The following is a 21,840-nucleotide window of genomic DNA, read 5'->3' on the forward strand; positions in this document are numbered from 1 at the left end:
AAATGTAGCCAAATTTAAACATATCAGTGCTACCAACAAACTAGATTCTCAAAGTAACCATTGAAGTCAAACTCGCTAACCACTATAAGAAAAAATATGGGGGTTTAGCATGTGATCAGAAAGATGGTGTCAAAAAATGGTGTGGTATTTAAGATCCAATGGACAAATGTCCTTATGGGTTTAAATCTCACTCTGGGTATACGGAAGAGAATTTTAATTGGAATATAGAGATGCAGGACAATGGTAATGTGCTTATGAAAAACATCAAATTCAATTAATATCAACAACAAAATCCATTGCTAATACTTTGATGTGTGTTTGTTGTTTTCCCTTCGAAATTATCTAATTTCCTGGAGTGAAAGATTTAAAGAGATTTTTACAAATAAATAAATAAAAAAACAGGATAGAAAGTGATATTGAGGATACAAGACAAACATAAACTGATCTCCAATTACAACAGTATTTCCAGGAGTATTTACAACATTTTAATCAGAGAAAGGATTTTCTTTTCTATTTACAAATAATGGTTCTTTATTGGCATCTACAGTTTCATGAAGAACCTTATGTATTATAAAAGCTAATAGTACTTAAGCATGTTCTGTTGGGACCCTCTATAATCACAATAAATGGTAAAACCATCAGTTTCTACTAACATCATCTATTCTGATGTTTTAATTCTAATGTTCACTGACACACCTGACTTACAGCTTAAGGTTTCTTTCACTTTCCTGTTCAGTTTTAGCACCCCATTCGTCCAGCGCTGAGGCGGAAGTGTTTACTGTCTGCTCCAGGTGCTGTTACGAGGGCAAGGCCCGGGTAGAGCGAGGGGCCACCCCGGATAGCATAAATAAACAGACCCCAGAAAGCCTGCTGTTTTGATAATGTCCATGATTAGCTCAGGTGCTGGGTTATGACCCTGCCAGACCCACAGGACTGGCGGGGGCTGCGTGTGTTTTCCTTTCCTTTCTTCTTCGACAAGGAAAAGATGCAGCTGCTTTTACTAGGCCGGATCCCCTGACACAGAACAATCTAAACCAGAAGCCCCTGACACGACAGAATGAAAGGAAATGAAAATTGTTGTTTTGTTAGCATTTAGTTTAGTAGAGTAAATATTCCAGTATACACCTAAAAACGTACAAAATATACATTAAGCTAATTTAAAAATCATTCTTTTATTTTAAAGTGTGTGACATTTGATGGTTTTAAAAAACACGATACTGCCCCAACTTCCCATTTTAATATGAAATACATAAGACTTTCGATAAGTGGATATTACCAATCATTCACTTTTTAAAGTCATCAATAAGAAACTATCAGTACCATTAACTTAACTAGTTTCCACGGATGCTAAAGGTTCTTCATGGAACCATGAATGTCAAAAAGAACCTTTATTTTAAAGATTGTACAGATTTTACATTATCCTTTGCTTGCTCTATGACAAAATTATTTAAAATTCTATTTAGATACATTTAAAAAGAAATAAACATCTAATGGGCCAAAAAAAAGGAACAAAAATAACTCTTGCTATTTGATGAAAGGATGAATCAATATACACTCAAACCACCCAAATCGCAGGAATCAGATGAGGGGTGAGTACTGCTGGAGGGAATGTAATGTGTACCCAACACCCTCTGTTACTGCATACTGAAAAGAGAAAGAAAGAATGAACTGTGAGTTTGTGTTGTGCTCATGGACCAGCTGTGTAAATCTCTCACTGTCCTTCTCGGGGGGAGCACAGACTCATTTTTAGAAACACTGGTATTCCAGTAACCTAAGCGCATTCTTCAGGCATGTAACTGTAGAAAGATCAAGAACTACGACAGAGCTCCACTCAATCCCAGTTCAACACAGACTGAAGCTCTCAGGTGGCCTGAAATAGGTAAAGAGGTCATTAAGGAAACGAGGAGGCTGCACATATAAATAGCTCAAGTTATTGAGTCTCCAATAAACCAGCTCCCTTCAGTCTGTCTAACTCATCTTTCTCCATCTCTGTGTCATTTATTGGAAAAGAAGTAGTGTGTTATATTGATTCGCAGCACCCTGCGGTAAGCGACCCCTTCCCCCCTGACCTGTCAGGTATGACAGACAAAAGAAGAGAGAGAAAATAATTGCAGAAAAAAAATATATTAGGCTCATGCTGGGAATTACTCGTCTACAATATCAAGAAATCATTCGCACCAAAAAGCCACCGCAATTACCCAACAAGAGCCCTCAGAGAAGATAATGACTGCTTGTGCTTCAAAGGCGGCTATCTTGCCCCCCTTTCAATAAGATCCAGCAGGGTTTTTAGGAGATGGACACGGTGAAGCCCCCATCCAAGAGTGCTGCCCCTGCTGATGGAGAAGCCATGGAAAAGCAGGAACAATTGAACACTCATTAGCATGGCAAAGGTCTGCTCATTACAAGGAATCATTAGAGCTGCTCTCAGATGAAAGGGCTGCTCGGACTCCACATAAGGAGGTGTCCACTAAAAAGAAGTGTTTGGCAGAAACGAGGTTAGGATAAGAAACAGAGGATAAATCCCCCCCACCCCCAAGTCAAACGATTTTACATGTCTGGTCTGCCAATAGATGCTATACACCATCAATAAACATAGCAGTCAACATATCAACCATGAATCTAAAAAAAGCTCATAAAAATTATATATATATATATATATATATATATATATATATATATTAATAGCTTTATTTATTTAGATCTAGTAATATATCTTTAAATTTTTATCAATTTTTTAGATTTTACCTTTTACATTTTAGCTGAAGTGTGATCTATTCAGGGTTTTATTTCCTTAACTTAATTTGGAAACCTGTGACGACTCATTGTGACAACTTACCCCATATAATGTGACATCACCGCTCTTCTGTTGAGACATATTGCCACGAAAGGTTAATGTGTGTTCAATCAGCTTTTTTTTGTGGCCATGACTTTAAAGTGTGCATCTAAAACAGAAATTTACTTTAAGAAATATTTGTTGGAGTAAACTAACCACTCCTATTTGCCAGTCCATCAGTCCCATCAGGTGAAACAACTCTATCACAAAACATAATAACCCATTATGATTTTCTTTCTTGTTTTCAACACCAAGAATAAGATGCCACATGAAATTCTAAAGTTACACACACAAATAACTAAAATAATAAAACTTTTGCTAAATTTATGGTAAAAGTGGTCAGAAGATAAATGACTTTTCATTAGTAAACTGTCTGTATCTTATTTTTTTCTTCATTTAAGCATGACAAAAAATGTCAGTCTGTTGTTCTTACATTGCAACTTTAACCGCTATGATGTTGCATTTCTAAAAAATAATTTAAAAATGCCCTTTTTATTTGCCAAAAGCCATTTTTTATTCTCATCTAGTGCTCGGTGAGTATTGATTTTGGACCCTCCATGTACACACAGACCACCACTGCCATAACCACGAAAGCGCAGCAGTAACCTCCTTCCCCCAGAGCTGCAAAGTCATTATCAGCTGTCCAGGTCTTACTTATGAGCTCCAAGCTCCCAAGAGACACTGAAATAAGTGTGCTGGTCCATGGGGGAGGTGTGGGCCGTTGGGGTCCTGCTCCTAAACGAGGGGCCGAGGAGGAACAGAGGGATTCAGAATGATGAAGGATCTTTGAAGAGCTTGAGATGGAGGGATGATGGCTCTTTGAGGTTTGCCTGGGCACTGAAGGGCTTTTGTGTCGAAACCTCCTGCAAGAACAGTTCACGTTACTGCAGGACAATGGCTGGTTAAACTGTGCATAGAAAGAGGTTAATCCACAAAGAATAGGCTGGTGGCCGGTAAAGCTAGTGACACAGGGCCTGGAGAAAAGCATTAGTCAATAAAGCACTAATTAAAGTGTTTGCCTGTTGAGCCGTGCAGAAGGCGATCAAAGCCAAACGCGGCCGTGTCACAAATGGGGAAGATGCTTAAGGGGACGCGTTCATTCCGCATTAAGGACGGATAAGAACACACACTGAGCAGCTGCACAACCTGTTAAGAAATCCAGTGTTTGGATTTTTTTATTTGGAAGAAAACTAATTTGCCCCACATAGTGATGAGGCTGGATGTGGTTGTTACCAACAAACTAGTTCCATTGGACAAATCCAATTGGTGCAGTTGTCCTCGAGGTTTTTAAATCCCACTTCTAGTAGATCAATGTGATTTTAAATGGAATGGAAAATGGTTTCCCACAATGGTTAAGAGGTACCTGAAGAAGGAACAAAGGGTTTCCTTGTAACAAAGGGACCAGGATGGCCGAGTGGTTAAGGCGTTGGACTTAAGATCCAATGGACAAATGTCCTCGTGGGTTCGAACCCCACTCCTGGTAGACCCATGTGATTTTTAAACAGAACATAGTTATGTGGTTTTGTAATGACTTGGTTTCTGAAGTAACTGTAAAGGGAACACAGCAGCTCACAGTATCTACTGTAGGGTGGTCGAGTGGTTAAGGCATTGGATTTAAGATCCAATAGACAAATTTTCGAACCACACTCCTGGTAGTTTGTTGCAACATTTATATATGTTGTGGTTATCAACAAAGTGGTTCTGAAATACTTGTATAAACATCAACAATGTCACCAGGATGGCTGAGTGATTAAGGTGTTGGACTTAAGATCCAATGGGGAAATGTCCTTGTGGGTTTGAACCCCACTCATGGCAATAAAAATAAAGGGGTGAATACTTTTGATAAAAGCATTTGCAACAAAAACCTACAAAAAAAAACAAAAACAAAAAAACACCCACCAGACTTGAGCTTTTTAAGCAATACTTCAAATCACTGTTTGCCACAAGGAAGACAGAATATTGGTAAAATATTCACATAAGGTCAAACTTGCCAGTGTGCCAAGGTTATTTTAATAACCAGATGTTTGTTTTTTTCTCAGAAACCTCTTTCTCTGTCCTCCCATGTGTACCGCGGCTGTGTGTTCCTGATGAAACAGGTTTTGTCTCACATGAGCACTTCTCTATATGAGTGCTAATAAGAGCCATGTCAGGAGGGACACCTGCAGTTTCAGAAACACAACGAACTGAGCCAAGCGACTGACAAGTTGTATATAGATTCTATCCACACCTTCTACAGAGTCAGTGTAGATCTCTCTGTCGCTATGACACCCCTGCAATAGTAAGTCATCAGAAACCATGGTTACTGACTTATGTGTGCTTTCCATCCCCACAAGACTGGGGACGATTTAATGAATGCAGTCATTTCATTGCATTCAAAAGCAATTTCATGTGATTTACAAACAATAAATAATATCACATGGACATTTTTCCATTAAGGTCTAGTCACATTACTTTTACATAAGTCAGGCATTCATTTGAAGATTATGGGATAACTGTGTTTTCTAAATGTCTTTCTTTTAATACTTTGTTGCACACAATTATAATTTGCTTTTGTTTTACCCACACTTTCATTTTGCAAGTAAATAGGTCAAAATGAGATCAAATCTATTCATTCAAAATATGTATTCAGTATCCAGCATATTGGTTACCATAATAACTTTCCAATACTGGGTAAAAAATAAATGCATAGAAATTATGTCAGATCATTGCATTTTATACATTCATGCATATGCAGTGGAAACACTCAAACATTTACTAGTGTAATATGGAAAGGCTGAGTAAATATGGTCACATTTAGAACAACACCTGAAGAAAACTCTATACATTTGATTCCATTAGCTTACAGATCAACTTTTAAATGGCTTACCATGGAGAAAGATGCATTGTGGGTTCATACAGTAATGCTGTTCTGCTGTTTAAGCATTCCTACAGTGCTCCTGTGGAAGAGACAATGGGATGTTTGACATAAAACAAGGACCAGGATGGCCGAGTGGTTAAGGCGTTGGACTTAAGATCCAATGGACAAATGTCCTCGTGGGTTCAAACCCCACTCCTGGTAGACCAATTCAATCTTTATAAACTGAAGCTGCTCTGCAGTTGTGTTTCTAAAGCAACCAGTTAAATAAAGAAAGAGATTTTTGGCATTACACAGGCTTTTTGGTCCAGATGTTGTAGTTACAGCATCTACCAGCAGGGACTAACTGGGCTATGCTAACCAGCCAGACCTTACATCATTAATATTGTGTATACTACATGTAATCTGGATTATGTAATCAGACTCCAAAAATTACGTACTCATAATTCGATTAAATCACATTTTAAAACACTTGGAAACAGTCTACAGTTACTTTTTTTATTGATTACATGATTACATATTTTTGTATTTCTCAATCTCTCTAATTTCTCTTTTTCATCTTTTAAATGTTCCTTTCTAAAGTACTGTACCACTTATATTTTCATTAAACTCACAAACCCCCCTGCAGTTTCTTACGTACCCCAGTTTGGGAAACCTTGATGTAATGTAATGTTTAATGCACTTCATGTTGCCAATAACACTGAATGGAATATATTTTCTTTGCATTTTGAAATCTATATGGAATAAGATTATCCTAATAAATAAATAATGTCTGATTATATTACCTCATTTTTGTGAAGCTTCTAACTAAAACATTTGTCATATAGCCTAATTTGCAATCAGTAACGGATTACAATTTGATAAGTAATGTACTTGGCTCTGATGATACATATAAGTTGCATCTTGAAAGATGTAAAGGCTACTTTCAGTATCTGATCTTCAAGACCTAAACACATTTTCATTAATACTAGTCAAATGTTAAACAACACACATAGGTTAAAATCAGATTCTGCATATTTTTGCTTCAAAGTACTAAACGTATTTGAGCAAAGCCATTGCATTCAGATGCCAAGTGATTGGCCATGTTTCCCTTTCTAACAAGCATTTTAAAAATCATACAGAGATTTGTTGCCAGGAAATAGCTTGAGTGGCATGTTATTACAGCTCAAATAGATGGTTTTAACAGTGTCCACAGAATAATCCACACTTATTTCCGTTATTATTGACTGCCCACCCATCCTGAAAAGAATTGTGATGAAAGTGCATTAAAAATGTAAATGTTAATCCATATTTCCCCACCTTTGTTCTAGCCATTAGTTAAAAATGATTAACATTAGCTGCTTGGAATTAGTAATTATCCAGACATATGCAAAAGAAACTCATTCATTAGGTGTTTTTATTCTCTTCACCACCTTCAATTACAACTTTTTCTTTGTGCAGTTTTCCTCAAGCACATCTGCCACATCGCACAGCCCCAAATAAAGGCCCTTGTTGTGACTGAACTGTCCAGGAGCATCCATAAATTGGGCAAAACTGAGTGTTCCCTGGTTGGGGGGGGTCACCAATAAAGGTCCACTTCCCTTTGGTTGTGGGGTGCTGAACAGCAGGACAGGCCTGGTTTTTCTCACCCTGCCTTCCCATCTGACAACAAATAAACAGCCAGAGGTCTTTAATGTGCCATACAGATGACACCTCCAATCTCTTCCTTCAAAAAGAGTTCAGGAAGCTTTGGGTGTCAAGACAAATATTATGGCAGTGGAGCTTCATTTGGCGTGTGTCTGAGGCTTGAGTCTTTCTTTGTAACCGGTGCATGAGCTGAAGGAAGACTGTGGAAGTGAAACACACAAGAGGAACCATCTGTCTGGTGGACAGCTCTACATTTGGTCAAACACTAGTTTATGTGGAACTGAGACTTTAAAGAGTCTTTGACTTTGAAGAGTCATCACTAGTAAAACAGTGAACAACACATCTATCTATCTATCTTCTACCTACCTATCCATCCATCCATCCGTCCGTCTGTCTGTCTGTCTGTAAGGCCTATAAACCTTCAAACCTCAAGGTCTTTTGTGTTTTGTCATCATTGAAAGATAGTACTGACATATTGAGCTTTTCTCCCAAAAATAAAATTACATGATTTTTTTGTTCATTGTAATTCTATGTCCTTACATTCAAATTCAAATTGCAATTCTGTACATCTAAAATCATGAGAAACAAACCATGTTTGTTAGTCACCAGAAAGAAAAGAAAATTAAATTAAATTAAATTAAATAATAAAATTAAATAAAATTAAAAGTTTTAGGTACACCACTTCACTGTGTGAAAATCACTGAACTCCATAAGAACAAATGGCTTACTGCTTTATTCTTTGACAACTATTCCATAATTTCCCACAACTTCCTGTTGTGGCAAATCACCAGTGGCAAAATCAATGTACTGCATAATATCATAATAATAATTAATATTAACTTCAAATATGACTTATTCAACTATCTATTTCACAGTAGATAATGTTGTATAATGTAAAGAATGTTGAGTAGTATCATTTACCCACAATTCCACAGTGATGTTATGCAGAACCAGGGGCGTCGGACTGGGGGGGTAAAGGGTACCGAGTACCCAGGGCCCGAGGCAGGGGGGGGGGCCCTTAGAAGTCAGTTTTCTCTACATACATATACATGCACTAACATTTTTATAGCATTTATGTACAACTAAAAAAGTTCCTGTGCAAAACTAAACTTGTAGTTAGGCGCTGGTTTGGTATAAAAAAGTCATTTTCATGCTGTGCAGGGCCCCACACCCCTCTCGAATCAATGCAAATGGTACGACCCGCAGGTCAGTTGCTTCTGCTGCGGACCCGCGGTGATTGAATCAGTTGATGAGACAGGAGCTGGAGTGAGCCGTGAAGAGTCATGTCTCTCCTTAAGAAAGGAAAATCAGGGGCTCAAAAACGAAAAGAGAAGCAGAATAAAGAGAGAAGGGCAAATGAGGGCAAGCAGTTGCTCACAAATTTTTTTGAAAAGAGAGGTGAGCTCCAAATGCATCATCAAGCATTGACATTGTTTTAACATAAATATCTACTCCCGGTAGAATAGCATACATTTATGTTTGCATTTATGAATAATATACCAATACTTTATAGTATCACACCCTTCATAGCGAGCAAACAATGTTTCTGATTATTACATGGCTTGGCTGAATTCCAATGTAGAATGCGGTCTGTTATTTCTTGATAACAGACCGCTGCGAAGTATAACAGACCGTTGCCATGAAAAACAGCGCGTTGCTATGGACGCGGAACGGACTATTTTCTTTGGCGGAAGCAATACAATCGTTTTTAAATCAATAAACTCCTTTTTAAATCAATAATTCGTGGCAAATTATTTATTTATTTTGTGGGTAGCCATGTAATAAGCGGGATAATGTATAGAGAGGCGGTCGTTATAGCGAATAACAACCCCGACAGGCTGAACAGGACCCCGACACGAAGCGGAGGATAATGTAATCTAACGTTATACATTATCCCTTACGTAAATAACAGGGAGTGAGAAGCAGACGGAGCTCAACACACTGCCACTCCAGGCAGCTGCCTAAACGCTTGTCTCCTCTTCTGCTGCAGTTCTCCCCACTCTCAGAGTCAGAAGTTTACATGAAAACACTGTATATTTCCCTCCATTGTCAAAATCTAACACCCGAGAAAACACAGATCGTTAGCGCCTATTTTACTGCATTGTTATGCAAATTAGCTCGCACACGCTCTTACATTAAGTACAGGATTGTTCTCAGTATAATAATGCACATCTTAATGATTGAAAAATGACTTATTTTAAAACATAATTCAAAGACTGAATGTTTGGCGGTTAGTTTACCCTGTGATTCTATAGTCTAGTCTGCATTTATTTTAAACAGACAAATAATCATCAATTATCTTGTACTTAGCCTACACTTTAAAAAAAAGGTATTGTGACAATAAAGGATATTTAAGCAACCATTTGAAGCCATATATTTCAGTTTCAGAGTCAGACCCTGCAGCAGCAGGCCCCTAATCATGGCTAGGTGAAAGCAGTGACAGTGAGGTGGATGTGAGTGTGACAGTGAGACAAGGTTAGCTTTTTAACACTTAGTAATTAGTAATTAAGTGTTAAGAGGAAATAAGCAAAATTAGTACATTGTTATTGTACACATTTAAACTTTAAAGTGTAATTACTAATTACAGTTTAAAGTTTACAGTTTAAAGTTTAAATGTGTACAATAACAATGTACCCATTTTGCTTATTTCCTCTTGTAGCAGAGGCAGAAATAGAAGATGAGGTTGATATTCATATAAGTGATCAGAGGGAAAGTGAAGAATGTGATGAAGGTAGTCAGGAGCAGGAGGACAGAGCTGAAGAGGAAAGAGAAGAGAATGAGAGACTTAGGGATACTGGAGAGGGATTGTCAGAGGACCCAGGATTATGGCCAACAACTCTTACTGATAAGCACAGGAAAACTATTGTTCAAATGCTAGCAAAAAACTGGACTTTAAAGACCTGATCAGCAAATTTGCGCATGCAAAGACCCGTCAATGGGCATTTAGTAAAAACTGACATTATTTAGTTTGTGTTTCAGACCAAAGTTTTTCTCATTTGGTATGGTCATTTTCAGAACTGCTTTACAGTATATTTGATTTAGTCCAGGTTTGGACCTGCTAGACCTTTTGTCATCTCAGTAAGTAGTACTTTCGACAATAAAACAAAAATATATTAATCAGAGTGTGGCCTATTTTGTTTACATTTTAAGTGTTTTTATGATAAAAATGCAATACCTTACCCATTGGTATCACTATGGTATTGGGGGCCCAGCAAGATGGTTTGTACCCAGGGCCCAAAATTTGGTGCTACGCCCCTGTGCAGAACAGTTGTTGTTTTATCTAGCCAGCAGGTATCTTCAAACCTGATTAACACCTAGACCAATTATACAGATAAATTTGTGAAAACATTTGCCTCCCCACGAGGTGCTGTGAAATGAGATTACACCCAAACTAATTATAAACATCTCCCCAAAATACTCTAATCAGATAACAGCTCTGCGGCACAATTAATCTTCACAGGAAATGGAATTAATCTAGAAGGATCTGAATGACTCAGGCACCGTTTCGCATGTCTCAGAGTGTGCCATGCTTTTCCACAGTCTCTCATCACAATATGTGAAATTAGACCTGTCATTTAAACGAAAGGCTACGTTTATTAGGAGCCAGCCTGTCTCATCAGCGCAATTGAAAAAACATGGCCAGAGCACTCTAGTGCTGGCGCTGAAAGAGCACCAGATCCGTTCCCATTCGCCTGCGAGACAGACACAGAGACGGGAACTGGTGCAGTCAGACTGGGAAGGAGAGGATTAGCATGTGGCGTGGTCTCTGACCACCTCATTTCCTTCCCCAGAGCAATCTCCGTCTTCATCTCTCGCCTGCAGCTATGTATGCTATCGCTTGCCATCTTTATGTCTCTGAGTGTCAAAGCTTTCTGTTTTCCACTCCACCCAACCTAAAATACCATTGACATCTAAACAGACCCATTTCTTGTCCTGGCTAATGGCCAATGCTGTTTTAGGATGATTTAGAAGCCTTCGCTTCTTGTCTCATGGAGGGTATTTTAATGCACCGAGCGAACTTGATAATACCATTAATCATCAAGTGTTGTGTAAGGCATTGGTTTGTACCTCAGTTCTCAAGTCAAAGCCATATAGAGACTTATGAGCTTGTGAGCTCTGCAGATGGGAATAGCATACTACCTATACTGTTTCTGCAGTGTGCAGCATGTATATTTTGCAGAGCTGGCAAAAGTATGGAAGTACTGAATCAATAAGATCTGTGCTGTACTATATTATACTGGAGAAAGATATCTATTAGCCTTTTCTATTCATCACAAACAATAAACATATGACATGATGATCAATATGTGCAACAGAGCACACATACAGTATGCCCCCAGTGCAATGCATTCAGCTTTTCTCCTTTTTATTTGACACCATAAGTAATATCATCTGAAATGTCCTTCTTGAATCATTCCTGTGATGGGAAAGATGAATTTTTAGCATTACTCCAGTCTTCAGAAATCCTTCTAACAAGCTGATTTGAAACTTTTTTTCTTATTTTATTATTCTGTGTTTTTAACTTTAACTTTAAGTTGAGCTGATTCTTTGATGAATAGAAAGTTTCAAAGTTCTGTTCAAACTTTTGGTCGTGCAAATTGTCCCACTGAATTGAACACAACTGGATATGCAAGAATGGTTTTTACAAATGACTTGCTTAGCTCTTGTTTCATGAATAAGGCCTATAGCCGGTGTGATTTATTTTCGGGAGGGTTCTGGAAATGCATATCCCCTCTCAATCTCTGAACCCTGTAGCCTGAGAATGGAAGGGAACTCTTGAAATATGAAGTAGATTGATGGATTTAAAATTACAGGGATTAGGTGCAAATAAGAACCTCGCTCGGTCTGCTTTAGCTTCTCCCATTCTGTTAAATCACTTGAATTAGTCTAATGGTCTTTACTGACGTCCATTTAGCCTGTTTCATGCAGTGGAAAAAGTATGCTTGACTTGCAGCGTGCCATGCAGTAGTGGGTACTACAAATTAAGAACGGCTTCCTCTTCCAGCCAACCCACTTTTCCTAACATGAGACTTTTCCATGCAGGAAAACTGCTCGGTCAGCTCTAGAGTTGCAAAACAAACAGCTCAGTTTGTGTTGACCTGTGGCTCTGATCAGTCTCCTGAACCATTACATACTCAATGGGCTTAATCTCCATTTTTTCACCCCCCCTTCGGTTACCCCAGTGGCCCTTGCCTGTACTTACTTCAAGCATTCCTGCTGAGCAGCTGGTTTCCAAGGCAACCGCAGTAAGCATGGATGACTGCAACCATGCAGTCGTCTTTTGTCCTTTTGCTTGATGAGATAATAACAAGGCCGGTCACCTTGCTTCTGAAACACACGGGGAGTTGCTCTGATTGGCGACAGCTTGTGCATGCTTAAACACAGCTGGCAGAAGGCATCGCTCACTGTCACAAACGTGCCAAAATCAGACAGAGGAAATACAGCCCACTTGGATTCAGTGTCTATCACCCTTCCTTTGAGATAACCTTGAGCCTTAAAGGAACAGTTCACCCAAAAATGGAAATTCCATTATTTACTCATCCTAATCCTGTTCCAACCCTATACTTTGGGTAATCTTCGAAAAACAAATTAAGATATGTTTTTATGAAACCTGAGATGTTTCTGACCATCCACTGAAAATCCAGGTGGCCAAAACAAATAAGATCCAAAAAAGTTATTATGAAATGAATCCATATGAATAGAACTGATTAAGTCTTGTGAAGAGCTACGATTTAGGATTCATTTAGGATTTTATTTATTTACCTCTAAACAATGATCAAAACATACATAGATGGCATGAGGGTGTGTAATTAATGGCAGAATTTTCATTTTTGGGTGAACTATTTAAAAATTTACCTCATGTAATTCCAAAAATGTATGACTTTTTTCTCTATTATTTCTCTCTCTCTCTCTCTCTCTCTCTCTCTCTCTCTCTCTCTCTCTATTTTGAAGAATGTTTTAACTGCTTTTGTTCATACAGTAGAAGTCAATGGGTTTCCAAACATCTGTGACTTGATACACTGTATGGACAGAAAACATTGAGACATTTTTCAGAATATTTTCATTTATATTTCACAAAAGTTCTTTTCCCTCCTTTTTTAAACTGATATTTACTATATACAATAGGTCTAGGATGACAAACACTAATGCTCTTATTTCTCTGTCAATCTCATACATACCTGCTTGCCAATGTCATGTCTTCATCTACTGCCACTGAGGCGGCAGACCATCACATCATTGATTGATCATTTGTGATCTTGTTCGATGATTCATTCTGATCACTCATCAGCTCACGGCACGCTAAAAACAACCAAAGAGACAATGTCAGTGAGTCATATTTCTATCATTTTTATTCAGTGCCAAATGCAACTGATAACCCTATGGCACCCTATGGCATGTCACGACTTGCCCCAGCTGCCAGATACAGACATACCTAATTAACTTCCAGTCGAGGGAACATGAAAGTTTCAGGGTGCATTTCACCAGCAGCACATGCAACCCGACTAGGGGTGGATAAATTGGCTGTGGGCCGCTCTCTATCCCAAGCTCCTCTCAGGAGGCCTGTGGAGACAGGTAAGCCTGTATTACCATCTGGGCTCTTACAATGAGAAAGAGCCTCCATTTTTATTTAGCGGCAACTTCTAATTGGGCGACTTCCTTTCAGGGTGGCCAGGAGGGAATTTGGTTCGTTGGAAAATTCATTTAGGCAGCCAAGATCATGTTTTGCTACAAGGCAAAGATACTGGAATATTATATACGTAAATGATTAGATGCCAGGTAGTGACTTGCGCTTCAAAGGCTTGAAATATGATACATAAAAAAAATAAAATATTAAGTATAGAAAGATTCAAAAATGCAAAAGGACATTTAAACATACTAAATGATAAGAGTTTTTCATATAGATATATATGAAGAGTTCATTTGCAAAAACAGAAAACTCAGTTTTTAACAATTTTCAAAATCGTGTTTTTCATTGTGCCTTCCAGTTAATCTCAATCAAACTGCAATTGGGTTATTTTGATTAGGTAAAAATAACTACAAAATACTAGCCAATTAACACAATAAAAACATGATAACATTATAAAAAACATGATTTTAAAAACTTAAAAAAGAATCTAATAATATTTACTTTGCTGTGATCCAATAAATGTGACCTTGGTGACCATAAGAGAAGTATACAGTTTAACAGACCCCAAACATTTAAATAATATATTATATTATTTTCTATCTTCAAAAGTAAATTAAAGGGATAGTTCACCCAAAATGAAAAAAATCTGTCATTGATTACTTACTCTCATGTCATTCCAAACCAACAAGACCTTCGTTCATCTTCGGGACACAAATTCAGAAATTTTGATGAAATCCAAGAACTTTCTGACCCTTCATAGACAAAAGGGTAGAAAAGACATTTTTAAAATAGAACTTGTGACATCAGTGGTTCAACCTTGATTTTATCAAAACAAAAATAATGACTGTATTCAACAATTTCATATTGTGACAATTTATTATAATAATATGACAAATTTCTGAGGGTAAACACGAAGCAACCACATAGCAATGCACTAAAAACATCTAAGAACACAACACTAAATGCTGTACAACACCCTAAATTTTAGCAAACACCACTCACATATTCAACTGAATATTAAATAATAGTTAATACTATACATACCAATTTATACTGCTTTGGTTACAACAGCAAAAAGCAGCAAAAAAAATAATAAATAAAATAAAAAATTTACGGAAGAAAGAAAGACCAAAACCTTTTTTTTTAGGACAACATGGTACAAAAAAGGGCAGGGAAATTTAATAAAAGCAGTAACAGTTAGAAGGAAGTCATAATCATGTCAGTTATGGATGGCCTTTCTGTGACCTCTAAATCATCCCCTGGGAAATCACTTGGCAAGAGGGAGGGTGTGTGTGTGTGTGTGTGTGTGTGTGTGAGTGAGTGTGCTTTCTTTGTGTGACAAGCCACTAAATGTTTTCTCTAAATAATTACATGCAACCACAGATCTAATGGCCAGTTAAATTGAGGGTCATCATTTTAACTTTAAGAACATTACCAATCATTTAGCTAGAGTCGCGTCAGTGTTATGGTGAGTGAGTAAGTCAGTCTCAGATGGTTTTGATTGGAAACCAGGTGAACTGATAACCTCAAGGATGACACAGACACACCTCTTGACCACTGAAGAACACCGTGATGAGCTGGTGGGGATCCGTTTTATACACATCAGGTTGCCTGTAACTTTTCTGTCTCAGTTTTGTTAGCATGTAGCCATCCGTGTCACTCCCGCCCTTGCGTTTGTTGCTCAGGGTCAGTTGTCATCCAACCCTGGGGAGATATGAGAGAGTCAAAAACAACAGCCACAACATGATGCCCAGGGACACTAATGATTGCATGTTTATTAAGAACAGGAAGATGCAAAAAATGGACAGAAATCTAGCATTATCCTGGGGAATAATTCTTAAAATGTGCAAAATATGAAATGGCATCTCAAAATTGTGATATAAAGGTCAAACCCAGTTTAAATCTAACCAAACAATTACTTAAAATAGTTTTCCTTTTAATTAAATATGATAAACAAACAATCGTGCAAAAATTAAACTAGTCTGGAAATGCAAAACGGAGGGACTTTAGCATGGGAATGGATTCTAGAGCAAAGTTTCACAATAGGCCTAATAAGGAAAATAAAGGTGGAGGAAGGATAGCTGGAGTGAGATGAAACAGCGTTTATATACTTTTAACAATACGACTGGACCGATTGTCTGGATATGCTCCTCCTTAAAACCTAACATGTAGTGTGAAACACTATTATAGATGGATCAAAAATAAAACAGCTTTCCGTGACTATGCAAGAAGAAAGGACTTGAAGCGAGGCTTAAAAGATTATTCCAGATCTTCATTTCTCCAGATCTCCTGGAGTTTGCCAATTGTAGTAAAAACTATAACGTGTGGGGTGCCAGGATTTGAGAAACGGCTTCTCTTAAGACCGGCCAAAATCTTTACAGGCCACTTCAAAGCTGCTTCATATCTGCTTTCTAACTCTGTATTCATTTTCACTTCAGCCCACAAGGTTGCCTTTTCATTTGAGTTAAACCCCACAGAAACCACTGTAGCAAAAGAGAACTCCATTTAACTGCGCCCATTGAGCCTCTAATGCTAATAGACAAATAACAAAGTACTGCACAGAGTTGAAAGCGGAGGCACATGCATTTGGTTACGACTGAATGGAGTTTAAGTCCTTCTCCGAGACTTCCTCTGAGTCCTGTGTAGAGCAACTTGTTGGTATTTCCCTGATTTAGATCCTTTCTTCCCTGTTTCCCCCCTCTCATTTCAAAGACGGCTCCAGCTGGGACGTCCCGCCTTCTCTACCTCCATCACAGCAGTGTCTTCCTGTCATCCCCCACTTTCTCACCTCATCCTCTCTCCCGTTAGTCACATAAGCCCATCAAAGCAAAGACCACCACTTTTGTGACTGGTCTACTGTACTTGAAAGCGGCCAAAACCAAAACACCAATCAAAGCAAGCATACGTGACATGTGCCTGTGAACATTAGGGCTGCCGAAGTAAACACATTAACTTATTAGGTTAATTAAATATGTTTCACTGTGTTAAAATTAACACAGTTAATGCATTTAGTTAATTTGACATTAAAATGTCTAAAGCCTGGTCACAGCTCTTGTGTATCAGTGAATGAAAGACCTTCTCATAGGGTACATTAAATAAAAAAAAAATTTTTTTAAACAATTTTCAGTTTAAGACTGCTAAAAAAATTTGATAACGAATCACAAAGAACATCAAGCAACTCACTGAATTAAACATGAAATTTTAAAGTATAAACAAAATCAAAATCTTGCATGAACAAGTGAGCGATAATCAGTAATCTTTCTCTCACCAAATCACTTTTCAGTAATTCACTTAATTAATATGCATAATCATCCTAAACATTGTCTTCTTTTTTGAAGTTTAATCTTTTGTTAAATACTGCTGTTTGCTGGTACAAAAGCAGCTTCACTAAAACTGTAATTTAGAGGACATTTTCAGCAAAATCATAATGTGAGTGTTATCACATTAGCTACAGAAATGATTAGTTGAATCTCTAAAAGCCCGAGTGAAATAGAAGAAGGACCAGTTTTTTGTTTGTCGTATAGTGCTTTGTCCCTCTTTGAAACAAGTCAACAAAAGCCTTGATGACAGACACGTTTAAGCTCCTTTTTACAGATAAACTGGTTTGTTTTTTGGTTTTCTTGCCCAGGCATGAAAGACAGACAAAAACCAGCCCAACTGTAAATGAAGTCTTATTGATTTTACAAGGAAAACCTCGAGGTCTCGCCTAGGTGAAGGGAAAACAACAACTCTGCCTAATTTCAGCTGAATGGGAGTGAGCTGCTCGATTGATTCCTTTAAGAACCGTGTGAACATGGTGTGAATGAGTTGGTGGAGATGTATTCACAATCTCTATTCTTACTGAGAGTGTCAGAATGACTTCTTTTTAAAGCTGGAGGCAGTAGTAAACATCTTAGCATGGCATCAGGGCGCCAACATTCTGCTCTGTTGCTGGACTCGTATCGCTTTCTGCCGGCCTAAACTGGACAGTGTGATGAGTTACAATGTCATTTGAGTAGCTAACATTAAAATTGGTCTCACTTTAGCAGCTAATGAGAGCCTTTCAGCACTAAACCATTTGACAGACTGAGTATTTCTGTTGTGGACAGACTGAAATGTGGAAACATCTTCTCTATACAGCAGCCTGGATGTTTGCATGAGAAAATTGTTAACACTGTAAAATGACTGGATAATGTCTTGGCAGAAAATTACCAGTAATTTTCTTTTGTTTGTTTTTTTAAACATAGATACACATATATTGGCCAACTTATTATGGGGTCTGCTTAGTGCATAAATAGACACATAAGCATGAAATATTGTTTTTAGTTAACATTTTTGGAAATATCAAAATAAAGAGAGTGCACATTTGTCTGCACAATGCTGACTAATGAGAATCAAACACTCCGAAGAGATCCATATTAATATTTGTCTGTGCAAGCAAAAAGTTTTGAGGAAACCTCAAACTGTTGGAAAAAGTGCAGAAATATAATAATAATTCAGAAGTTTAGTAAATTTCTCTTCACCTGCATGAAGTGTGTTGCATTTTCATGGTGTGCGTGATCTAAGAAGGGCCTCTGCAATTTTCCCACATTATTACAGATGGCACAGCTAATGACTTCTTCCATCAGGCATCTTTGAAACATGCACACAGCACTTATCTCCAAGCGCTGCAAATAATTCTGACAAATGGAATGTTCCATATGCGGCTGCGTTCTGTTCTGGTGCCACAACTGGAGTGCCAGTTCACAAGAGGCTTCAATCAGCGCCATCTGATGCGTGCCACACAGCGCACAGTTGTTCACTGTAACAGATTTAAATACCACAGCGAGTCAATAAGGATGGTTTCAAATGTGACATGCAAACGCTCAAAGACTTTAACTGTGCTGCTTCGGGGAGAGAGGGATTTTGTTCTTGCTTTGTTTTAATCTCTAAAGCCAAAAATCTAAATCACTGAGTATATTTGACAGGAAATATATCTACATTTCTGTACAATGTGTTTGTAGATATGGCCTTGGGGTCTATCTTTAGCATCAATCTAAGATGGACAAATGGGAAGACGTCTATCCCGCCCACAGCTCCACTGGTGGAGCACTAAATTGCACAGCAATGTGACAGTTTTGTCTCAAGTGTCCACTTCAGAGATGTAAGTGCACATCTGTCCTCATATTTCTCTGAATATCCTGGATGAGAGGCATTCCTACTCTGAATTATCTGCAGTGCATTTGGTAATTTAATAGAAAACAGCGCAGATGATGATGGAATCCAATTGTTAGTGAGCTGAAAGACACGTCAGAGACTACTAACAGTCGAATTATAAGAAACTCATGAAATAATTTTCAAACAGGCTCTTGTATCCAAAACAAAACTGACAAATTGACAAACAAAACAAATAAAATCAACCAGTGCAGAATTGTATCATTGCCCGTTTTGCTCAGTTATGTTTCCATCAAGTGTCAATGTTATGTCAAATTTTACTCCTAAAAGAAGAAATAAACATTATTTATACATTTAAAAGCATAGTACTATAAAATTAATTGTTTATATTGAAGTCTGATTTGTACATATACAGTTTATACTGAAAATATGTATTTACATATTTATATTCATATAACACACCACACATACATATATGTGAACCAGTATTAAGTTACTGGGGTATTATTTAAATATTATTCTAAATATATTATTCTAAAATAAGCATTTTTCTCAGGCTTTCATGTGTAGGTTTAGTAATTTCACTTTAATGGAAATGAATAGATTATTTTCAATGCCATTAAAGTAAAAGAACTGAATATAAAAATAGGAGCCTGAGAAAAATGCTCATTTTAGACGAAAATTTCAGATTGCAATATAAACATATACATAAACCTATTAACACAAACCAGACTACTGTGCACTTTTTTTATAGAGAGGAAAAGCAAAAGTCTCAATTTGCTTGGTCCAGGAGAAACAACTGAGATATTAAAGACAGATCCTTTGCGATTTTCTAGTGTAAGCATTCTGTGTAAAACCAGCATCAACAGCAAATTTTGTGATTTCTAAAAGTAAAATTACATGCCAAACCACAGTAGCTGATATGGTAGAAATAACAATCGTCATTAATTCTCATTAGAGTGGTAGACACAACTTCCTCTGTTCAGTGCTCTGGAGAAGAGAGAAAGAGAGAGAGCATTAGTCAGTATAGTCTCTCTCATTATAATAATGAAAGGCATGTCTGAGGACAGAAGAGAGGAGAGGAGATAAGCTTCAGCTGACCCTGTGCATGTGTTTATGGAGAGAGAAACAGACAGAAACACTCAAACAGTGAATCTGAGGAACGATCAGTGACACAGCTCACCATCAAATGACTCTTATGCTGTTATTGTTTTCGAGAGAGAGAGGTTAAAACACTCATTCCCACTCTATCAGGCAGGTTTATGGCTGTTGGCCGTCCCCATCCCCTCTGTTCACTCATTATGGCAGACGTCAATGCCTGTATTTAAGGTAATTTGCAGTGGTAAAAACAAGATTGAATGATGGAGTACAAATGTTTTCCTACAGCTGTTCGTTTTTCTAGCGGGCTTTCAGATTACAGTAAACCTGATGGTCAGACCATTAGATCATGTGCTGCACATGTGAACATTATATTTGTCCACAGACCATTTCCTACACGTGTAGTATTCTCAGCAAACCACATCAATGTTTTTGAGGTAAAAGATTTGAATTGATAAGTTTTAAGATTTAAAAGTCCCTAAATGTTAAGATGACCAACAATGGAGGCTGTATAGTGGCAGACTAAACTTAATTGTTCATTTATTCCACACTTTCTATATGTTTGAGGTGGTGTAGTTTCTATCATTGTGCTGTTGGTTCAATCTGTTCCTGACTGAGTCATCTATACGCACAGGTGACGCAAGCAGACGTTCTTCTCAAACAACAGCACTCTGTTTGTTTCTCCCTGTTTGACCGTCCAGACAACACAGACTCATTTCATGCTCCACAAACTACAGCGTCAATGCTTACTGCATGACTAAAATTAGCACATTAAACAAATACAGGCCGAGCTGCTTTGCATGAAGACACAAACTAGTGTTAAACTTCTTTGTTAAAAGAATGATGGAAGCTTCCAGGTAACAATTAGGACTGGACAATGTAATATAAAATTATATCTCCCTCCAAAAAAGGTCAGCTAAATGTATAAATGTAAATATAAATATATAAAAAATAAATTTATAAAATATTTTACATTTATAATTATAGGCCGTTATATCACTAAATACAAATGCTAATCTTAAAAATTTTTAAGTAAAATAAATGTAATGTTTTCTGTCTTTTAAAGTTTTCATGTGAAATGTATTTAATAAAATTATAATTAAATTACAAATCAAATTATTTGATTCATAATTATAAACACATTAAGTCATATATACATATTAGTTTATTATTTATAAACTAAATATTTATATGATTTATGTATACATACAGTACAGACCAAAAGTTTGGAAACATTACTATTTTTAATGTTTTTGAAAGAAGTTTCTTCTGCTCATCAAGCCTGCATTTATTTGATCAAAAATACAGAAAAAAATGTAATATTGTGATATATTATTACAATTTAAAATAATTGTTTTTAAATGTATCATACTTTAAATTATCATTTATTTCTGTGATGCAAAGCTGAATTTTTAGGATCATTATCACATGATCCTTTAGAAATCATTCTAATATGATGATTCATTATCAAAGTTGGAAACAGTTCTGCTGCTTAATATTTTTTCAGAACATGTGATACTTTTTTAGGATACTTTGATGAATAAAAAGAAAAAAAAAAAGAAAAAAAAGAAGAAGCTATGTTTTTAAAATATAAATATTTTATAATAATATACACTACTGGTCAGTAATTTGGGGACAGTATTTTTTTTTTTTTTTTTTAATAAAATC

At 37.1% G+C, this 21,840-nt stretch overlaps 2 non-coding genes across 2 annotated transcripts; both read left to right on the forward strand.

Annotated features, from left to right (window-relative positions):
• Positions 1-4,233: 4,233 nt before the first annotated feature.
• On the forward strand, positions 4,234-4,316 carry trnal-uaa (transfer RNA leucine (anticodon UAA)). The gene has a single exon. It is a non-coding gene; the product is annotated as a tRNA-Leu (tRNA).
• Positions 4,317-5,808: 1,492 nt separating this feature from the next.
• Positions 5,809-5,891, forward strand: trnal-uaa (transfer RNA leucine (anticodon UAA)). The gene has a single exon. It is a non-coding gene; the product is annotated as a tRNA-Leu (tRNA).
• Positions 5,892-21,840: the final 15,949 nt, after the last annotated feature.

This window comes from Carassius carassius, chromosome 32 (assembly GCF_963082965.1).
Source record: "Carassius carassius chromosome 32, fCarCar2.1, whole genome shotgun sequence".
NCBI lineage: Eukaryota > Metazoa > Chordata > Actinopteri > Cypriniformes > Cyprinidae > Carassius > Carassius carassius.